The sequence below is a fragment of the Dasypus novemcinctus genome, chromosome 2, assembly GCF_030445035.2.
Source record: "Dasypus novemcinctus isolate mDasNov1 chromosome 2, mDasNov1.1.hap2, whole genome shotgun sequence".
Taxonomy (NCBI): Eukaryota; Metazoa; Chordata; class Mammalia; order Cingulata; family Dasypodidae; genus Dasypus; species Dasypus novemcinctus.
This window is the reverse complement of record NC_080674.1, coordinates 77,356,685-77,366,631: the sequence shown is the minus strand read 5'-3', so window position 1 is coordinate 77,366,631 and position 9,947 is coordinate 77,356,685. Positions and strand designations below refer to the sequence as shown.

Genomic DNA, 9,947 nt, shown 5'->3' with positions numbered 1-9,947 from the left:
GCCTGCTGCCGAGGTTTAGATTTCTAGTCCCCATGGAAGAGTTCCATCCCCTAAGGCCTGGCTGACTCCTGGATTCCCCCCGGGCCAGCCTCGCTGCCCTGTGCCCAGCACCTAGAGGCTTCCTGACAGATAGTAGGTGCTCAGTAACCATTGTTGAAGGATCGAGTGAACTAGAACTAGAATTTAGTCCTGGCTCTACATTTAACTAGGTCACCTTGGGCACCTCTCTGAGCTTTCATTTCCTTTTCTATAAAATGCGGAGAGTAAGACATGAACATAGAGTTACTATAAAGGTCAAATAAGAAAGCATATGGCAAGCCCTTTGAAGGTGGTACAGTGCTGTGCATGGATACAAGATATTTCTATTGTGCTCTGAACTGCGAGCTGAAGGTCCTCTCTTCCACATTTCCCAATGTATCCCTACCACACACCACACTCTCAAATTGAATCCTGCTTCTTACCCCTAAAGAGGGGTAAGAAGGGTATCATGGCCAGAGGAACAGACCAGTTTAAACATAATCTTTACCTTTTTGGGGGTTCATAAATAATCTAAAACTGTGCAATTATCATATTATGAGTTTCTATTAGCTTTAATAATTCATCAATATAATTGCCACTGGTAACTTCAGAAACAGGTTGGGGCAAATGGAATATACTTCAAACCCCCCCACTCCCTTTTTTTAAAGGAGGTACTGGGGATTGAACCCAGGACCTCATACATGCAAGGCAGGTGCTCAACCACTGAGCTACATCTGCTCCACTACTTCAAAACCTTTTACTTTAAAATGGAAAGAAATCTACTTAGGTCAACCACTTCAGAATGTGGAATTAGCATTATTTAATGATGACCAGATGAATCTTACAATGATCTATCCTTTCCTCTCCAAATTACCAAATGAAAATTCTAGGATTAGGTCTGGGTATGGTTAATGTACTCACAATAAGCCTAAGAGATGATGAGTCTGTGACAACTTAAAGCTCACAGATGTAGAAATAGCATTCCTCCATCACTCCTGGAGCATGTTAAAACAAAACAAAATTTAAAAAACAACAAACACGCAGACTTTGTTTCAGGTAATGAAAAAGTTTGGGTAATGGATGCTGGTGATGGTAACCCCATATTGTCAATGTGCTCAATATCATTAAATTTACTCAAAAGTGGTTAAAATGGGAAATTTTGAGCTGTATATATGCTACCAAATAAAAAAGTTAAAGAACAATGACAACAACCAAACAAAAAACTCTCTGCTGTGGTTCATCATCCAAATCATTTTAGTTGGGTGGAGTCTTTGTTATAAAGAATATGAAAAATGTACAGTTTCGTCATGTATTACTGCAAAAAATTTGAAAAAGTCTTTATTAAAAAACTGTGAACTCAATTTTCACATATCCATAGCATAGAAGTGAGACTTTCTCATTGGAAATGGTGAAAAATGGTTTACCCATCAATCATTAATAAAGCATAATTAACTACCAAGTTACCAAAAATGGCTTTCAGTCTCCTGACTTTTTTGTTGCATTCGTTAGCATTAGACTTAGCTACAAATGATAGAAAACCACAAATACTGTGGTATAAACAAAACGGAGTTTATTTCTCTATCTCCTAAATGTAGTCTAGAGGTAAGCAGTTCCTGAGCTGGTGTGGCAGATCCATTATCATTAGGAAACAGAGCTTCTTCTATCCCCTTGCTCTGCCATCCTCATTTACCTTCCACTCCATGTGGTCCAAAATGGTTGCTCAAGATCCAGCCATCATGTCCACATTCCAGACAGTCTGACCTTTCTGAAAGTTGTACACAACACTGCTACTTCCATCCCCTTGGCTAGAACTTAGGCACATGACTACTTCTGTCACAAGGGAGGCTGGGAAATGTGGTGTTTATTCTGTGGTCGTATATCTAGCTGAAAATAGGAAGCCTATTGCTAGAAAATAATAGAGAAACAGATACGGGGGCCACGAGGAGTCTCTGTGACTGTTCATGTCCTCAGGAGCTGGGTGATATAAATGTTCAGGAAGGAAACGCTTTTCAAAATGAAGCAATAACGATAACGAATTTTCTAAAATGGTCAAGTGGCTCTCATTTATGACTCTAAGGCACAGCATTGTCACTGCTCACAGTGGAGAATAATTTCCCAAAGAGATGCAATGCTTAGCTGGAGAAAGAGAAGAATGGCTTTTCTGAACAGATGGGTTCATGTCTGTCCAGGGGTGTCAACTGCAGACAGAAGAGACAGCACCTCCTGGGCAGAAGCAGTTCCCAGCACCAGTGGCTCAGGTCACCTGCTTCTTATCTCTTGGAATCAGAACAAATCATGAGTTTTGATGACTTGAAACTTGAGCTGGGGGGAATTTAAAGGAGCCTGCAGTGTTTTAAAATCAAAAGGGCACATTAGGGTAACAAAACACATTTGTGTCCTTCAGAAGATTGAGTAATCCACAGTCAGTGTGCTGTGCATCAACCTAACTGGTAGGCTAGAGCTGCGTATTTCATAGGGTGGAGTGGATATCGCTGAAAATAAATGAGTGGTCATATATACAATTATAACTTTATTTGCTAGTGAGAAGTGGTTTTAAAATGTCTTACTTTCCTCCAAATTAAACTAATTTGAAAACTTATTCCTTCATTCACTTGTTCATTCTCTCAGTCAAGCATGGCTTGGGTGTCTCTGTGTCCTTGGATGGGTGTATAGAGATGACCTTGAATAGCCTGGTCAATTTCGATTGATGATTTCTAGTGACAGCATACGTTTCTTAGCTTTCTTTTCAGTTGAGAAGGCAGTGTGGTGTTGGAAAGAGAATTGAACTGAAGTTAGGAAACATGAGTTTAAGTCAACCCCCTGTGTGGCCATGGAAAGTTTCCTCACAGTTTTGGGTTTTAGTTTCCTCAACTGTATGACTTCTGTTTGAGTTAGGTAAGGGGTCTCAAGTCAAACACCTGCAGTGGCAATGCAGGGGTCCCTCTGGGTTCTTGCCTGGAGCAGATGAATTGGAGTTCACACCAGGATAATCAGGAGAGAAAGCAGGTTTATTAATGCCAGGGAAGGACAGAAATCATGGGTGTCTCAAATCTGCCTTCCCAGAACAGTGAAACAAATTTCTATGGATTTAAACAGGGAAGGGTAGAGTGATTACCATCACAATGACAAGTATGCTCAAGGGTGAGCCTAGTTCTGAAATAACTATAAACAAGGGTAAGTTCAGTCTAGAATTACCATCACAATAGTAAGTACATACAAAGGCGAGGCTAAATCTAGAGTAACCAGAAATAAGGGTGAACCTGTTTAGAATGACCATCACAATAGCAGGGCTAGGCTAAATCCAGACAGTTTCAGCTATTTCAGATAGTAACTTTTTGCTCTTTTATAATATGAAGGCGTCTGTATATAATGATTTTTTAATCATAGCTATTAGTTAATTCTTAACCCTTGGTTATAATAGTAGTTCCTTAATACATGTGTCTAGTGAAAGAATAATTACACTTGCCATGATCAGCAATCTCGGATTGCTGGATCTTTGCATCTCATCTGGATGTCACTGTGCAAGCTGTCCTAAACAAAGAATTTCCCTCTGGAAAATGAGACCATGAGCCTGGCTGTGGTTTCTTATCTGGGGTCCCATTATCTGGGACTCCAGGAAAAGGGCTGCTCTGGGGAAGCACAGGAAGCCTGCTTCTCTTGCCCTGTTTGTGTGGTACTGAATGACCTGGGGTTCCCCAAGTCCCCACGTCGTCCTTCCTCCTTCCCTTCCCTTGGCTTCTTCTGGGGAATGCCAGCTCAGCAGCCATAGAGTTAGAGATGGAAGATAGGCAGGAAGTCTCTCTTCCATATCTTTCCCTCTCGCAGCTGCAGGGCCCAGGGAGAGCCAACTTGCAGGCAGGGCAGGCAGGGTGAGGGAAGTGATCACTCAAGGCATGCACAGCTGTGGCTGTTTATTTTTTGCATTTTTTCCCCTTTTTTTTTTTTGTTATCTTTTTTTTTAAAGACACATAAATCACACAAAATGTTACATTAAAAAATATAAGAGGGGAATCAGATGTGGCTCAACTGATAGAGCTTCCGCCTACCATATGGGAGGACCTGGGTTCGATCCCTGGGGCCTCCTGGTGAAAAAGAAGAGAAAACATGCCTGCCCAGTGGGCCAGTGCCTGCATGAGCGTATGTGTGGTGAGCCAGTGCCCCGCACAACTGAGTCATGCAGCAAGATGATAACACATCAAAAAGAGAGACAAGGGGAGAGTCAAGGTGAAGCATAGAAGAAACCAGGCACTGAGGTGGTGCAATTGACAGGGAACCTCTCTCCCCATCAGAGGTCTCCAGGATCAAATCCCGGTGAATCCTAGAGGAGAGAAAATGAGAAGAGAAGACAACACAGACAGCAAAAAACAGCAGGGCGGGAGGAGGGGAAGGAGGAACATAAATAAATAAATAAATAAATGTTTTAAAAAATGTATATATAAGAGGTTCCCATGAACTCCACTCCCCACATCCCCACTCCTCCCACATTGACGACTTCTTTCATTAGTGTGGTATATTCATTGCATTGCACTGTGGAGCATTGCTGCACAGCACAGTTTAGGTTGTAGTTTACACTCTCTCCTAGTCCATTCCATGGGTTATGGCAGGATATATAATGTCCGGCATTTGTCCCTGCAATATCATTGAGGATAACTCCAAGTCCTGAAAATGCCCCCATATCACACCTCTTTTTCCCTCTCCCTGCCTTCAGCAACTCCTGCCACCACTGTCTCCACATCAATGATACAATTTCTTCCATTGCTAGAGTTACCATAATTCTACAGTAGAATACCAATAAGTCCACTCTAATCTATATCTTATTCCTCTATCCTGAGGACACTGGCATCATTTTGAACAAACAGCTCAAAATAGCTCAGGACAAAGGGGATAATATATTTCCCTCATTCTACAAAACTGGAACCAGCCTCTGAAGGGCAGTGGGAGGTTGAGGCTGTTATGACAGTTTCATCAACATGGGGGCATGAAATGCTGTCTCAATTGTACTCGCTAAGGCAAGTCTTCACCTGACTGCCTGGGGTTAATGGTTTGGAATATCTGATAGGCCATCTCAAAGGATGTAAGGATTGAAAAACATGGGTATTGAAATGCTTATCTCTATTTCAGTCCTAAATAGGCTAAATCCATTTCTTTCTAGGATATATGTACAATGGAATATAATTGAGTTATACAGAAGAATGAAGTACTGATCCATGCTACGACATGGATGAACCTTGAAAACATGGTGCTAAGACAAAGAAGCCAGACACAAAGGGACAAATATTGTATGATTCTGCTTACATGGAATGTCTAGAAGAGGCAAATTCATAGAGATGGGAGACAGAGGTTACCAGGGCCTGGGGTGAGGAGGTAGTGAAATGAGAAATTACTGTTTAAAAGGTACGGAGTTTCAGTTTGGGGTGATGATAAAGTAGTGGAAATGGTGGTGATGGGAGCACAACATGGTCAACGTAATTATGACATTGAATTGTTCACCTTTTTAAAAGGTGGTAAAAATGGCAAGTTTTATGTTATACACATTTACTACAATAGAATTTTTTTTAAAAATCCTTTTCTATCCCAAGACCTCAAGGATTTTTTTCTAGTCAGTCATTTTTTGACAATCTAAATCGAATTGGGGGGAAGCGGACTTGGCCCAGTGGTTAGGGCATCCGTCTACCACATGGGAGGTCTGTGGTTCAAACCTTGGGCCTCCTTGACCCGTGTGGAGCTGGCCCATGCTCAGTGCTGATGCGTGCAAGGAGTGCCGTGCCACGCAGGGGTGTCCCCAGGGTAGGGGAGCCCCACGTACAAGGAGTGTGACCCATAAGAAGAGCCACCCAACACGAAAGAAAGTGCAGCCTGCCCAGGAATGGTGCCACACACACAGAGAGCTGACACAACAAGATGATGCAACCAAAAGAGACACAGATTCCCATGCTGCTGACAACAACAGAAGCGGACTAAGAAGACGACGCAGCAAATAGACACAGAGAACAGAAAACTGGGGCAGCGGGGGGGGGGGGAAGGGGAGAAAAATAAATAAATAAATCTTTAAAAATAAATAAATAAATCTTTAAAAATAAATAAATCTTTAAAAATAAATAAATAAATCGAATTGGGGAAGTGGACTTGGCTCAATGGATAGAGCGCCTGCCTACCACATAGGAGGTCCAGGGTTCAAACCCCGGGCCTCCTTGACCCGTGTGGAGCTGGCCCATGCGCAGTGCTGATGCACACAAGGAGTGCCCTGCCACACATGGGTGTTCCCCGCGTAGGGGAGCCCCACGCGCAAGGAGTGCGCCCCGTAAGGAGAGCTGCCCAGCGCGAAAGAAAGTGCAGCCTTCCTGGGAGTGGCGCTGCACACACAGAAAGCTGATGCAGCAAGATGATGCAGCAAAAAGACACAGATTCCCGGTGCCACTGACAAGAACACAAGTGGACACAGAACAACACACAGCGAATGGACACAGAGAGCATGACAACTGGGCGGGGGGGGGAGGGAGTGAAAAAAATAAAAATAAACCTTTAAAAAAATTGAATTGCTTTGGTAATAATTGCACTCATTTATTAAGAACATACTCTGACCTTGTCTCCTGATGGCCCTGCCCTTTTCAGAGGCAGCTGCTTCGCTCAAGGTTATCTTCCTCCCCTCAGACAAAGAGGAGAATAGATTGCCTTCATTCAACAAAACTGGAGCCTAGCTGAAGGTCAGTGGGAAGCTAAGACTATTGTAATGCCATTGACCTTCATCCATTGACTGGCTGATGGGATGGAGGAGATGTACAAAGCGACCCCCCACCCCCCATTTCAATTTGGGACAGGAGTCTTCCCTGAGATGTGCGGCTTCCTCTGTTGCAACCACACCTCAGGTCAGCTTTTCCCTTGACCAATCCACCTGTCCTCACTCCTTTACAGGTGTTCTTTCCAAGAGCACTCACCAATAAACTTCCCGTGCATGAATCCACTTCTGGGGAAACCTGCCCTAAGAAGGGAAGTATGATGGAAGGCAGAGGAAATGACAGCGGAAACAGCAGGAGCAAAATCTGGGTGGTGGCTCACATCATATGCGCAAGTGAGATGCAAGCAGGTGGGTGTGCTGGGAAAGGAGGCTGGAGACAGAGGCAGGTGAAGTAGGAAGGTGCCGGATTCCTCTAGGCTCTTGGCTTTGTCACATAAAAGAATTTAAGAGAATGCCAGTGTAGTTAGGCCAGTAAAAAGAGTTGATTGAGAAACGAGAGAAAAGAAGAAAAATACACACCCCAGACATGGATGCGGGCTACCTCCAGACATAGAGGAGCTTGTGGGCTTGGCACTGGTTTTATTACCACAGTTCTTCCTCCTCCCTTTTCTTAATGTTGGGGAGGGGCCCCAGCCGTTTGCTCTTCTGATTGGTTGACTTAGAGCCCCACCTCTTAGCTCTCAGGGGAGCAAGGAGGAGGCCTTTTGTCTGGAGTAGTCTGGACCAATGGGAACGCCTGCTTGGAGTTACCTGGGGCTTCCTAATGGGGCCTCGTGGCCAGGGTCTTGGTGGGGTCTTTCCTACTTAGTTCTTCCCTCAGGGGGCTTCCAGGCAGGGTCTCATGGCCATGGTCTCTGCTGGGTCCCGCTGTGACTCAGCTTTCCTCTTGTCCTGTACTAACCTGCCTCACAGGGACCAGATCCTAGAGAGCTTTGTTTGCAGGCTGAGGAACTGGATTTCATCCTGAGATTGCTCATCACTCTTTCAACTATTAATTGTATGTCTACAATTGTATGTGTAAGTCATGGTCCAAGGGCTGGGTGTACAGCAGTGAGAAACACTAACAAAGTAGTGGTGTTTATTAACCTCTCCCGCCTGTGAGATTATTGTGAGGATGAAATGAAATAATATTTGTAAAATCCTGGCCAGGGTAATTGCCACATAGTAAGTAAGTGCCTAATAACTGGTTTACACCTCTCCCTCCTCCCTTCTCTTTCTGGTGGTGACTTAGTAGGGTCCTGAAGATTGCAAAGGAGGCAGAGGCAGGTTATTGGAGTTTGGAATCAAGCCAAACAGAGAATGGGTAGCTAGATCCAGTGAATCTGGTTGCTAAATGTTCAGGAATTTGCAAGCCATCAACACAGCCATTGTCATAAGTTAAATTATAGAAACTTACAATTAAATTATATTAAAAACAAAAGTAATAAATGCTCAAAACACATCACTTCTTGATTATTACCTTTGCCACTATCTATGTTCTTGAGAGTATTTACATCTATTGTATTTCTAAGTTAAAAATACTATATGATGATGTGCTACTGGTTCTCTCTTCCCAATCTCACACACTAGTAGCTTGAAATCAACCAGGGTGGGAATTATTTACACCAAGGAAATCTGCAAATGCTACAAATTAGGGTTGTTGTTTTTTTCCCCTGTTGAGTCCATTGTTAAACATTTACCTGCTGTGATGGCTAATTTCACTTGTCAGCTTGGCTAGGTTATGGTGTCAAGGAAGCACTGGCCTGAATGTTACTATGACCAAAGTTCATAGATGGATTTCCATTGTCAATCAGTTGATTGCATCTGTGGCTGATTGCATCTACAATCAACAAAGGGGATTGCCCTCAGCAAATACCAGGAATCTCATGATCTAACCAGTTGGAAGTCTTAAAGCAAGAATTGAAGATTTCAGAAGTCAGAAGGAATTCCTCGCTCTTCTTCAGCCGGCCAGCTTCTCCTCGGGATTATAACTTCCTCTTCATCAGAGTTTCCAACCTGCAGCCTGCCCTATGGAATCTGGACTTGTCAATCCGTGTGAGGCAGTTTCTATAATCAATCTCATATATGCATAGATATATCTCCTGTCAATTCTGTTTCTCTGGAGAACCCGGACTACCCATTGGCTCTGTCCCTATGCTTATTATGTAAAACACACGAGTTTTGGGGTAAACTTCTAAGTGGTGAGACTCTCAGTATGGGCTTTTCTAGATAAAGAGGCAGTTTGGAGCTGGGAAGGGATTCAGATGCTGGGCCAGGCTGCCTGGGTGCTACAGGCTCCTCCCCTTACTGCTGTAAGACTTGGGGTGACTCCTCAGGTGCCTTAGGTTCCTCTTGTGTAAACAGAAAATGTTCCTGACAGGGTCGTCGTGAGGATTAAATGAGATGAATAAAGCACTTAGAAGAATGCGTGGCGTATGTTAAGTATGTACCATTTTAGCTGTTATTACTGAGTTGGCAGACAGATCAGTGGGTGCTTTCAAAGCCGCCCTGGCAGCCTGAAGGAGTGAGGGCTGTTCCATGGTCCCTGGCTTTACCCAAGGCTAAGGGGAGGGGAGGGACTGCGTTCCTTCTCCACTGAGACCTGGCTAAAGCCTCCGGTCTGGGCTGGGGTCTCCCTCTGGGAGCTCCCATCATAATTTGGAGCGTCTGCCATTATAATTCACATGATATGGTCTTTGCCTATTTGCTCATCCATCTCCCCAGCTGTGCTGTAAACTCCAGGAAGGGAGAAATTCGGTCTGTCTTCTCCACCGCGTATATCCGCAGCAGTCAGCGCAGTACTGCCAGGCTACAAGTATTGTTGAATAAGTCTCTGGAGTTACTGTGTATTTCCCTATCTTGAGACTCTTCTAGATTGAAAGCTCTGTGAGGGCAGGAACTGGGTCTTGTTCCTAAGCCATTTCTTCCCCTGTGCCTCATATGAGAGGGGGCATGTGGTAAATATGCTTCCTTGTGAATGAATTAATTCTAAAATGCTGAGAGTTGACCCTCTCCCTTCCAGCTGCAAAACTTGCCTTTCCCTCTGTTGCCTAAAAGTGGAAATATTGGGGGAATAACATCTATACTAGGCAAGTCCTGAATATGCAGGTGCTTCAGACTAAAGGTTAGAATCGTGGACTTTAAAATCAGAGCTAGTTTTGAATTTTACTTGTCACTTATTAGCTCTGTGTCTTTGGCCAAGTAACTTAACTTC

The 9,947-nt window shown here is 43.8% G+C and overlaps 1 non-coding gene across 1 annotated transcript; it reads right to left on the bottom strand.

Annotated features, from left to right (window-relative positions):
• Window positions 1-684: 684 nt before the first annotated feature.
• Window positions 685-759, bottom strand: TRNAA-UGC (transfer RNA alanine (anticodon UGC)). Its single transcript has one exon. It is a non-coding gene; the product is annotated as a tRNA-Ala (tRNA).
• Window positions 760-9,947: the final 9,188 nt, after the last annotated feature.